The sequence below is a fragment of the Lygodium microphyllum genome, chromosome 14 (genome assembly GCF_053477565.2).
Source record: "Lygodium microphyllum isolate KBCC chromosome 14, Lygodium_microphyllum_v1.1.10, whole genome shotgun sequence".
Taxonomy (NCBI): domain Eukaryota; kingdom Viridiplantae; phylum Streptophyta; class Polypodiopsida; order Schizaeales; family Lygodiaceae; genus Lygodium; species Lygodium microphyllum.
The window spans coordinates 84,510,080-84,522,893 of record NC_141148.1 but is presented as its reverse complement, the minus strand read 5'-3'; the positions used below and the strand labels follow the sequence as shown (position 1 = coordinate 84,522,893).

General features: G+C 39.1%; 1 pseudogene; it reads right to left on the bottom strand.

Annotated features, from left to right (window-relative positions):
• Positions 1-5,341: 5,341 nt before the first annotated feature.
• LOC148025792 (putative cinnamyl alcohol dehydrogenase 1) lies at positions 5,342-6,784 on the bottom strand (annotated as a pseudogene).
• Between the last annotated feature and the right edge of the window lie 6,030 nt (positions 6,785-12,814).

Genomic DNA, 12,814 nt, shown 5'->3' with positions numbered 1-12,814 from the left:
TGATTCATGTGAGCATTGTCTTTATGGCAGGCAGACTAAGTCTATGCATAAAAAGTCTAGTAGGCCACGCATGAGTGAACCCTTGGCATTGGTACATTCAGATGTTTATGGGCCCATGCCTTGTTAGTCTATGGATAGTGCAAAGTATTTTGTTACGTTCATAGATGATTTTTGACGGAAAGTTTGGGCTTATCCCATTAAGCTGAAATCCGATGTCTTGGCTATGTTTCAGAGATGGCTTGCATTGGTTGAGAATGAGTCTAGGTATAGGCTAGAATTCCTAAGGACAGATAATGGGGGTGAGTATGTCTCATGTGCTTTTGAGCAGTTATGTGATGAGATGGGTATTAAGCGTCAGTTGATCGCCCCCTACAACCCCCCCCAGAATGGTTTGGCTGAGCGAATGAATAGAACCATCCAGGAGCGTATACGCAGTATGCTTAGCCATGCAGGCCTACCATAGAGCTTTTGGGCTGAGGCAGTTAGTACAGATGTGCATGTCATAAACAAATCACCCTCTAGTGGTTTGGATTTCCAGGTTGCAGAGGAGGTATGGACTGGAAAACCTCCCTCTTATGCGCATCTCTGTGTCTTTGGATGTGAGGCATTTTGCCATGTGCCCAGCGACAAGAGAAATAAGCTAGATCCCAAGAGTGTCAAATGCATTTTCCTTGGTTATGGGGATGCATGCGAGATGGGTTATCGTCTCTGGGATCCGCAGGTGCGGAAAGTCATCTGCAGTCATGATGTAGTCTTCCATGAAGACAAAATGCATAGGCAGCCTGAGAGAGTTGTTGAGATTCGCAGGGTCATATTTCAGGAGGAGCCGAGAGCTCCCGCACAGCCAGTTGGACAGGGTGTTGGACAGGCAATAGAGCAGGCAGTAGAGCCTGCCGTGAGACGGTCTACTAGAGACAAACGTCCACCTGATAGATTTCAGCCCTCGATGCATTATGTCTTGGTTACAGATGCAGAAAAACCTTTCACCTATGATGAGGCTATGCGCAGCGGTGACAATCACTCCTGGGAGAGGGCTATGCAGTCTGAGATAGACTCCCTTTATAAGAATGACACTTGGAATTTGGTTTCCTTGCCTATGGGCAAGAAGGCTTTGCCATGCAAGTGGGTGTACAAGCTAAAAAGTACCCCTGGACACCCCAAGCCGGCATACAAGGCTAGATTAGTAGCAAAGGGTTTTAAGCAGGAGCATGATGTGGACTTTGACGAGGTCTTTTCTCCTGTGGTTAAGATGACCACCCTGCGCTTATTCTTGGCTTTGGTTGCTCAGCTTGACTTGGATTTATACCAGATGGATGTCAAGACGGCTTTCTTACATGGGGACTTGCATGATGAGATTTATATGGAGCAGCCTAAGGGCTTTGCAGAACCTAGCAGGTAGCACCTAGTATGCAAATTGAAGAAAAGTCTTTATGGCTTGAAACAGGCACCTAGGGAGTGGTATCATAAGTTTGATGCCTTTATGCAGTCACAGGGCTACAGCCGGAGTGCTATGGATCCGTGTCTTTACACGAAGAAATCCCATGATGGTTCTTTATTGATTTTGGTACTCTATGTGGATAATATGCTGATAGCAGGAAAAGCTCATGATGAGCTAGATGCTCTTAAGGCTCAGCTCAAGAAGACCTTTGAGATGAAAGATCTGGCATAGGCCGCTCACATACTTGGTATGCGCATTAGACGCGACAGGCATCAGGGACTCCTCTACTTATCACAGAGGGAGTATATTCATAAAGTCCTTGAGCACTTCTGCATGCAAGACGTAAAGCCTATTGGCTGTCCATTGCCTTCTTATGTGAAGGTATCACAGGCTGATTGTCCGCAGATAGATGAGCAGAGGGCCGAGATGGCCAAGATTCCCTATGCATCCGTAGTGGGCAGTCTTATGTATGCCATGATAGCCACTCGTCCAGATATTGCCTTTGCAGTTGGTGTTGTGGCACGCTATATGGCTACACCTGGCAAGAAGCATTGGGATGTCGTGAAGGGTATCATGAGATACCTGAAGGGCACTGCAGATATGTGCATATGCTATGGTAGCCAGGATACAGGAGTCGTGGGGTACACTAACTCTGATTATGTAGGACATGCAGATAGTAGGAAGTCCACTTCCGGCTATGTATTCACCTATGCTGGAGGTGCTATTTCTTGGATGTCCAGGGTGTAGAAATGCACGGCCCTTTCTACTACAGAGGCCGAGTATGTTGCAGTCATTGAGGCTTGCAAGGAGCCCATTTGTTTGGGTCGTTTAGTTGCTGACCTTGGTATTGGTGCTATCCCTACACTGCATTCGGATTCTATGAGTGCTATTCAGTTAGCCAAGAATCCGGTCTTCCATGTGAAGACGAAACACATTGAGGTGAGGTATCACTTCATACGTGGGGTTGTTGAGGACAAGTCTGTTGATCTTGTCAAGATCTCGATTGACCAAAATCCTGTAGATCTGCTCACGAAAAGCCTCTCTATAGAGCGCTTTGCCTTCCTCAGGAGGTTGATGGGTGTGGGATGAGATGACGTCTTTCCTCATCCTGTTGTACATGTGTACATGTTGTACTATCTTTTTTCTTTTTTCTTTTCACTCCTCACTGGGGCAGATTTGCCTTTAAGTGGGAGGTTGTTGGGGGTAAAGGCGCCTCTACCTAGCCGCATGTGTATTACTACACTGATAGTCACCACCACTGCACACTGTAGGTGGCGGGCGCCTGTCACCGTCACTTTATTCTTTATTCTTTTAGTGACAGTTTGAATAAAGGAAGGCCTAGTCACACATTGTGACTATTGGAGTTTCCATTTCTAGTCTCTCCCTTTCTTGCTCTTGCTCTCCCGCCATAGCTTTCGAGTCCAACGTTCGATCCATCGCTCCCTTTCATTGGGATGCTGTGTGATGGATATTTGAAGGGGGCACAACAGATATGTGCATATGTTATGGTGGCCAAGATACAAGAGTGCTCACAAAAAGTCTCTCAGTGAAGCGCTTTGCCTTCCTTAGGATGTTGATAGGAGTTGGATAAGATGACGTCTATTTCTCATCTTGTTGTATTGTATGCACATGCTTTTCTTTTTTCTTTTTTCTTTTCACTCCTCACTCGAGGCACATTCACCTTTAAGTAAGAGGTTGTTGGAGATAAAGGCACATATGCCTAACCGCCAGTATATTAGTTACACGGATAGTAGCCACACACCTGTACACTACAAATGATAGCAAGTGCCCATCACTATCACTTCATTCTTTATTCTTTTAGTGACATTTGAATAAGGGAAGGTTGGTCACACATTGTGACTATTGCAATTTTCAAATCCAGTATCTCTCTCTCTCGCTCTTGCTCCTTCTACCATAGCTCTTGCTTCCACTTACGTGCTTCCACTCAGGGCTCACTCCCTTCATAAACCAATCATCCCAATGAGTTTTCCTACCAAATGGAAGAAAAATTGTCCAAGGATACAAATAGCTACATGGAAAAGAAGATTGAAGAAAAATTGGAAGGCAACTCCATGCTTTCAACTCAATGCTTTTTAAATGGAGGCTTGCAATAAAAAAACTCCCAATTCTAGCACCCCTATCCACTAGAATGCCCATCTCTCCACTATGCTCTTTGTTGGCAGGAAAGAAGGAAAAGAAAAAACATCTCCTTTAGGATTGCCTTCATGTTGTTCCCCTTTGGAATAGCATTAAAAGATGGCTTGGAAAATTAAATCTAAAAGCACACTTTTGCTTTACCATGACACTCTTCAACGATGAGTCCACTTGATGACACCAACTCGAAGATGATCATCTTTGTTAGTGTAGCTACTCTTAGGTTAATTCAAGCCAATAGGAATTATATTACTTTTAGGAGAGCCAAGCCCCTATCCTATGTAGAATTTGACAATACCCTTAAGCATAAACTATTGTCCATTTTGTTTGTATATTCAAGGATAAGCATTGGGTATTTAAGCTCTTTTTGAAGAAGTTGGCTACCATGGCATAGCCTTACTACATCATTCGATGCTAAAAATGCTCTTTGTTTTCTAATGCATGCCACGTTATTTTTAAAAAGATTAGACTTTCTTGTACTCGCTAAATATTTCACTCCTTTGTCATTCAATTCATCCCTTTGATTTTCATTAACAGCTCCATAGTTGGCCCTCTCGCCTTTCAAGAAGTTTTGGTGTTCCATAATTAGCCCCCCTTACCTTAATGAGAACACAAGAAATGTTGAATGAATCAACGCAATGACAAAGGTCTTATTTACCCCAAAGTTTTAATTTTACAATCCTATACTAAATTTGAAAAATACAACTTTGGGGGGTTTCTCAAGGTACTAACACCACTATAAGCTAGTAATGTGACTTTTTAGCAATCTACAATGTGGCTCAGTGATGTTCCATCTTTCAAGATGGTGGCCCCTTTAAATGTTTAGGCCATGTCCCAATAAAATCCTGCAATGCACACATTACAATTAGTGAATATCTATGCAAGATTCTCAACATATTTCCCATTTTTGCCACATTACTAGTCCCAAGGTGTTTCCTTTTGGACATATTTCATGATTTACTCTAGAGATATAACTTATGAAACCTCTATTCAATAAACGATTTAGTAGCACTTTCCAAATTCCAACTAATAACAAAGTTCCTTAAATGAGAGGAAAAAAAACAAAATACTCAATTTCTTTAGTATTTTTTACTCAATTACTTGGGTATTTGTCTAATTGTGTTACCTGTAAGAATCTCATCGATTACGGAAATGGTAAGAAAAGAGACTATCTATGTTTACATTCTTCCCTAAAGTCTGACCAAGGCCTAAATTTGATGGGATGCCCACTATTTCACATGATAGCTAACTTTCTCCAAATTTGCAAAACCAACAAGAAATATTAACCAAGGAACTTGACTGCCATTATGTCTTAAGGACTCCAAATCCATGATTGCAAGATCACATGATTCCTTCACATTTGGAGTGCAACAAGGCCAAATCTCTGAAATTATGGCAATTGCTATAAATTCACATTTGTTTGATCTATGGTTAGGTTTGATCACTATGTTTCCTTCCATTTTCCAACAAGTGCACATATACTTTTCAGAATTCATTCAAGTTTTGAGCACTAAGAATTCCATTGCTCTTTACTAATCTAGAAGAATGGCATAGACAAACTTTTTCTCTAGATGGAAACCCTCAAACTATAGGGAAATATAGTCATCCATCACGTATTATTCATCCAAATTACCTACCCTTTACAATCCAAAAGGTTCTCATAGGAAAACTCTTGCTTTAGATGGAACACCTAGATTGTAACACATTGAAATCACCCCTAGAACTTGGGAACACCACCTAAGATTGGGACTACTCTAGTTTCAACGACTCCCCAATGTTCACAACAAAGTGATATTGGACATCATTGCACTCAAGCCTATGTAATTCCTCATTGATATATTGCATTGGAATGGGTTCAATCATTGGTTCTATCCCCTTCTCTATAGAGAACTCTAGCATATCTTGTGTTTCTTTCATACCCTTGGTCACGCTCCCAAATATCGACTTCATTGCTAGATGAATAGAAGAAGAAATAAATGCCTTATTGTGGATTTGGTTGCATCCATGAGAATAGCATTGGCTTTGCAGCTGCAACACACATTTCTATTCATCTAACGGAGCACCAAGGATTGGGATTGTAGCCATTTACCTACAAACAAGTTGAGAGGGCTAAACTTCATCTCCTTTAGCAACCCCACCACAACAAAGTTGCCACCTGTCTTCAGCAATGGAAGGTAGAGATCTAATGATGATCTCCAAAAGCTATGTCAAGTATAAAATCAAGGGACCGAGCTGCTTGCTGCATGTCAAACGGTAGTTGATTATACAATTATGTATGGTAAGTGGTAATGTATCTCAAAGATATGCCTTAATTAGGCCATTGCACTTCGTGAGAATAGTGCGGTTACCTGCATGTGTGTTACATTGGAAGTGACCAAAAATTTATCAGCCCCTAGAATACCAAGTGCCTCTTCCTTCTTGGAAGAGGAGGTGCTGAGATCAGTAACCACAACACCAAAAGCCTTGGCAAATTTGACTAACATATGTCCAAGGCCTCCAAGTCCTAACACACCAACCGCTTTATTAGGCTTAAACATTCCATGCCATACCATTAGGTTGTATACAATAATACTAGCACAAAGTAGAGGTACATTTATTTTAACTTTTAACTTATCTAGAATCTTGACACAGTACTTGCATCACCAAAACACCACATCACCTTATGCTCATGCTATATCAATCCCTTCCTCAAATATTCAATGAGTTCAATCTCTTTTAAAGCACTCAAGTGGCACATTGACCAAGTAAGTTACTTGGAGTTAGAAGTAGGTGCATATATATTATTCAGCTTCCTAGTTGGAAACTTTACATGATGAAAATCACAGTTTTCATCATGTAACATTATGTTAGTAAGTAATGCTAATAACAGATTGACAGTCTGTTCTCAATGTCTTAAACCAAGAAGAAATCATTTGACATTTGTGTGATTCATTCATTAAATATTGCTCAGGATGTTGCCTAACCTTTCATCCACCACCATATGTGTAAAGAAGCCACCCCGTGTAATAGCACCATAATAATCCACAGAATCGTAGGTGAGGTTTACTCCTTTTTCACAGTAGGGTTCCATGGACTTACAGCAAAACTCACATTTACGACAGGTATTCACATATGTGCCGGTGCCAACTCGATCCCCCACTTTGAAGTTTGTAACTTTAGAAACAACCTCTATTACAATACCACAATTTCATGTCCGCGTACATTTTTTTAAAAGAGTTATTCTCAAGTGAGCTCTTTGCATTTGAACCTTGACATTGTGTATTCTTAATGTTTCTAGAGACCAATGCAATGTACACAATGGAGTCTATGAATGTGCTTACCCTGGAACAACGTTATCTTGTATGACACATCATATGGACCTGGAAGCCCGTATTTCACACACACACACACACACACACACACACACACACACACACACACACACACACACACACACACACACACACACACACACACACACACACACACACACACACACACACACACACACACACACACACACACACACACACACACACACACACACACACACACACACACACACACACACACACACACACACACACACACACACACACACACACACACACACACACACACACACACACACACACACACACACACACACACACACACACACACACACAGTGTGTGTGTGTAATTGGGGTTAATTCATTGTCTACTAGAAGCACATGGCTATTGATTAAATTACAATGGCATCCACATGGAGTATATTAAGTTTTCAATACTCACAAATTTTTTATAAGCAACATACAGGCATCAAATATAAAACAGTAAGTCAAAAGCAGTTGTTAGGGACCAAAAGCCACACAGACAGGGCAACAATGGGCATAGATCCTGATGATCCTTAACATCAGATGATAATACATGTGAGCACATGCAACTGGCTCAATGAGTAATACATATTGTCATTAATGTGTGTGTATAAGGACAAACATTAAGAGGAACATGTTCACAGCCCCCATAGACTTTAATGAGTAATACATATTGTCATTAATGTGTGTGTATAAGGACAAACATTAAGAGGAACATGTTCACAGCCCCCATAGACTTTAGAGTTTCTTGGATTGAAGCGTCATCCATAAAAAGTTTAGAATAAACTGATTAATGGATGAAACTGAGATCAATCCCACCATGCCTGTTGATAATTGAGGGATGTGTGTGTGTGTTTGAGAGAGAGAGAGAGAGAGAGAGAGAGAGAGAGAGAGAGAGAGAGAGAGAGAGAGAGAGAGAGAGAGAGAGAGAGAGAGAGAGAGAGTAGTACGTGCAGATCAAAGATGGTATAATTAATTGAGTGAATCGATGAAACGATGAGGGTGGGTGAGGAACACCCTTGCATCACAGTCAAAGGTGTTGAAAAGTTTAACTAGTCTGCTAAACCCATCAAGAAATCAATCAAAAGACAAGGGTGGGTGAAAAGCTCCCTTGTGTCACAGGTGTTGAGAAGTTTAAATAGTTCCCTTAACCCATCAAGGAAACAACTCGCTACATGATCCTGACAATACTTGATAGCAAGGAAAATTGAGCGAAAAACTAACAGAACTGGATGAAATGAAACTTTTCCTATTAAGGATATCCCCAATGGATTATGACTAGGGCGAACTGTAAGTTTGTCAAGTGTAGCCTATCACTTCTGTTGGGGGAATTGTGAGTTCTAAGCACGTCACACATGGCACTCATGCAATCGTCACCCAATAAGGGCACAACCCTTGAAGCATCACAAGGACACCTTTCCACTAACTTGTCAGATGTGGATCCTAAAGTTCCCCTTTCTACCCTTGTGCATGTCGTCGCCACCACAGAAGACGCGTACATTGTCCAAGGTATGCTCTTTGGATCATTGCATGTGGACATTGTGACAAGTTGTGGACCCCTAACAAGGGGTGAGCTGCTCAACATCCCCTCCTCTAAAGCTTTAAGGGAAAGCTATGTGGCCATCCTTTCCAACCTTGCTTACATCCTTGACAATCTTTGGAACAATCGATTTGATGGAGCACCTGAAGCAAGCCAAGCAAGCTTTCCTAAAGATTTTGACTTTGACCAATGGGCTAGTTTAGCACAACCACACTTCACCAACCTTTACAAGAGAGGAAATCTTCAAGGAGCTCTCGACCCAAATGCTCCAAGAAGTGGCAATAGCCATGGTGAAGGAGCTTATGGGGCAATGAGTCCCTAAAGTCCAGCATCTAGGATGAAATGATTACCCGGCTCCATTAGGAGATCAACAAGCAAACATACATCATCCAAGGAGACCAATTGACTCAAGGAGCCCATCGAACCCCATACAAACAAAAGGAGAAGCAAACAAAAAAGGTATGCTTGTTTAAAGATAAGGCATGGATCAATGGAAATCGTTACTTTTGCTAATTGAGCACTCGTAGGTTAATGTCATGGCATTTGCCCCCTATTGATTTCATGTGCAACTAGATTAAATTTAATTGGGAGTCTTTGGGAGGCAAAGTCCTGATTGCCCAATATTTGCCAAACAATTACTTGTGCTTCTTTTTTGATTTTGAGGACCTTGCAATTAAAGCCATGAGTTATGGTCAATGGATTTAGGAACTCTCCTCTCTCCCTTTTCAAGTGGAAGCTTGGCTTCAACCTAAATGGCTCGAAATCGACCAAAGTCCCTATCTAGGTAGAGCTTTCTAACCTATCAATGTGTCTTCACCTTTCCTAAAACAAATAGCTTTACCCCTATGCAAAATCCTAGGATAGAGATAAATCAATTCTATTAACCCTTGTTGATACCTGCAAAACCTAGCATAGGAACTTTCCAATATCTTGAAAATATATGACGAGTTTAGCACCCATGAACACAATCAACTAGTGGTTTATAGAAACCTCCCCAATTCCTACTTCAAATGCTATAAAGAATGATATTTTATTAAAGATTATTCAATACTCAAGTCACCCAAACCCCCCAAATAAAAGATTATTCAATAAAGAATGATATTTTATTAAAGATTATTCAATACTCAGGTCACCCAAACCCCCCAAATAAAATGTGAACCAAGAAGTAACCCTTGACTGCTTCCAAACAATCAACAATAAGAAAAAGCATAATAGAAATAAAAATTAGCAGACCACAAAAATCATGAGAGAGATAGTCCACCATAAATTTTCTTTTCAAGGGAAGTAAAAATTTCTGGTGGACTCTCTCTCTCTCTCTATATATATATATATATATATATATATATATATATATATATATATATATATATAGAGAGAGAGAGAGAGAGTTAATATTATAATAATATTAGTATTAAAATATATGATAGTATCATAATGTTATTGATATAATAAATATCACTATAGTATTATAATAGTAGTAACTATATATATATTAATATTAATACATTTAATATGAGAATATTGATACTATAATCAAGGTAATGAATATTCTTTTACTATTTTAGCAATAATAATAATGCAATAATGCATATGTTAATGTAGTTGGTATATTGGATTAAGGCATATGGGAGTATTAACACATTAACACATATACTAAAACATGATCGTGATATTAATATAAAAAGTACTAATAATATTAATAGTACCATACCTTTAAGTATATCTGAGATTATTATATTTAAAATTACAGTATAATATTTCTCATATATTAATGTAACTAATGCTAGATTAATATACATTAATATTAACATATTTACATATATGTTGACATAGAAATTTGGCATTAAATTATATAAAAATAAACAATATAGTTCTTCAATGGGTAATATTCATGTATTAAAATAATGATAACCTTATTATATTTAGATGTGTTAATATATTAAAATATTACTAAAATTAATATGATTATGTGTTAATATACTAATATACATGAATATTGTTAATATATAGATGTATTAACTTATGTATTGGTCAATTTTGAGAGAGAGAGAGAGAGAGAGAGAGAGAGAGAGAGAGAGAGAGAGAGAGAGACACACACACACACACAGAGAGAGAGAGAGAGAGAGAGAGAGAGAGAGAGAGAGAGAGAGAGAGAGAGAGAGAGAGAGAGAGAGTAGTACGTGCAGATCAAAGATGGTATAATTAATTGAGTGAATCGATGAAACGATGAGGGTGGGTGAGGAACACCCTTGCATCACAGTCAAAGGTGTTGAAAAGTTTAACTAGTCTGCTAAACCCATCAAGAAATCAATCAAAAGACAAGGGTGGGTGAAAAGCTCCCTTGTGTCACAGGTGTTGAGAAGTTTAAATAGTTCCCTTAACCCATCAAGGAAACAACTCGCTACATGATCCTGACAATACTTGATAGCAAGGAAAATTGAGCGAAAAACTAACAGAACTGGATGAAATGAAACTTTTCCTATTAAGGATATCCCCAATGGATTATGACTAGGGCGAACTGTAAGTTTGTCAAGTGTAGCCTATCACTTCTGTTGGGGGAATTGTGAGTTCTAAGCACGTCACACATGGCACTCATGCAATCGTCACCCAATAAGGGCACAACCCTTGAAGCATCACAAGGACACCTTTCCACTAACTTGTCAGATGTGGATCCTAAAGTTCCCCTTTCTACCCTTGTGCATGTCGTCGCCACCACAGAAGACGCGTACATTGTCCAAGGTATGCTCTTTGGATCATTGCATGTGGACATTGTGACAAGTTGTGGACCCCTAACAAGGGGTGAGCTGCTCAACATCCCCTCCTCTAAAGCTTTAAGGGAAAGCTATGTGGCCATCCTTTCCAACCTTGCTTACATCCTTGACAATCTTTGGAACAATCGATTTGATGGAGCACCTGAAGCAAGCCAAGCAAGCTTTCCTAAAGATTTTGACTTTGACCAATGGGCTAGTTTAGCACAACCACACTTCACCAACCTTTACAAGAGAGGAAATCTTCAAGGAGCTCTCGACCCAAATGCTCCAAGAAGTGGCAATAGCCATGGTGAAGGAGCTTATGGGGCAATGAGTCCCTAAAGTCCAGCATCTAGGATGAAATGATTACCCGGCTCCATTAGGAGATCAACAAGCAAACATACATCATCCAAGGAGACCAATTGACTCAAGGAGCCCATCGAACCCCATACAAACAAAAGGAGAAGCAAACAAAAAAGGTATGCTTGTTTAAAGATAAGGCATGGATCAATGGAAATCGTTACTTTTGCTAATTGAGCACTCGTAGGTTAATGTCATGGCATTTGCCCCCTATTGATTTCATGTGCAACTAGATTAAATTTAATTGGGAGTCTTTGGGAGGCAAAGTCCTGATTGCCCAATATTTGCCAAACAATTACTTGTGCTTCTTTTTTGATTTTGAGGACCTTGCAATTAAAGCCATGAGTTATGGTCAATGGATTTAGGAACTCTCCTCTCTCCCTTTTCAAGTGGAAGCTTGGCTTCAACCTAAATGGCTCGAAATCGACCAAAGTCCCTATCTAGGTAGAGCTTTCTAACCTATCAATGTGTCTTCACCTTTCCTAAAACAAATAGCTTTACCCCTATGCAAAATCCTAGGATAGAGATAAATCAATTCTATTAACCCTTGTTGATACCTGCAAAACCTAGCATAGGAACTTTCCAATATCTTGAAAATATATGACGAGTTTAGCACCCATGAACACAATCAACTAGTGGTTTATAGAAACCTCCCCAATTCCTACTTCAAATGCTATAAAGAATGATATTTTATTAAAGATTATTCAATACTCAAGTCACCCAAACCCCCCAAATAAAAGATTATTCAATAAAGAATGATATTTTATTAAAGATTATTCAATACTCAGGTCACCCAAACCCCCCAAATAAAATGTGAACCAAGAAGTAACCCTTGACTGCTTCCAAACAATCAACAATAAGAAAAAGCATAATAGAAATAAAAATTAGCAGACCACAAAAATCATGAGAGAGATAGTCCACCATAAATTTTCTTTTCAAGGGAAGTAAAAATTTCTGGTGGACTCTCTCTATATATATATATATATATATATATATATATATATATATATATATATATATATATATATATATATAGAGAGAGAGAGAGAGAGAGAGAGAGTTAATATTATAATAATATTAGTATTAAAATATATGATAGTATCATAATGTTATTGATATAATAAATATCACTATAGTATTATAATAGTAGTAACTATATATATATTAATATTAATACATTTAATATGAGAATATTGATACTATAATCAAGGTAATGAATATTCTTTTACTATTTTAG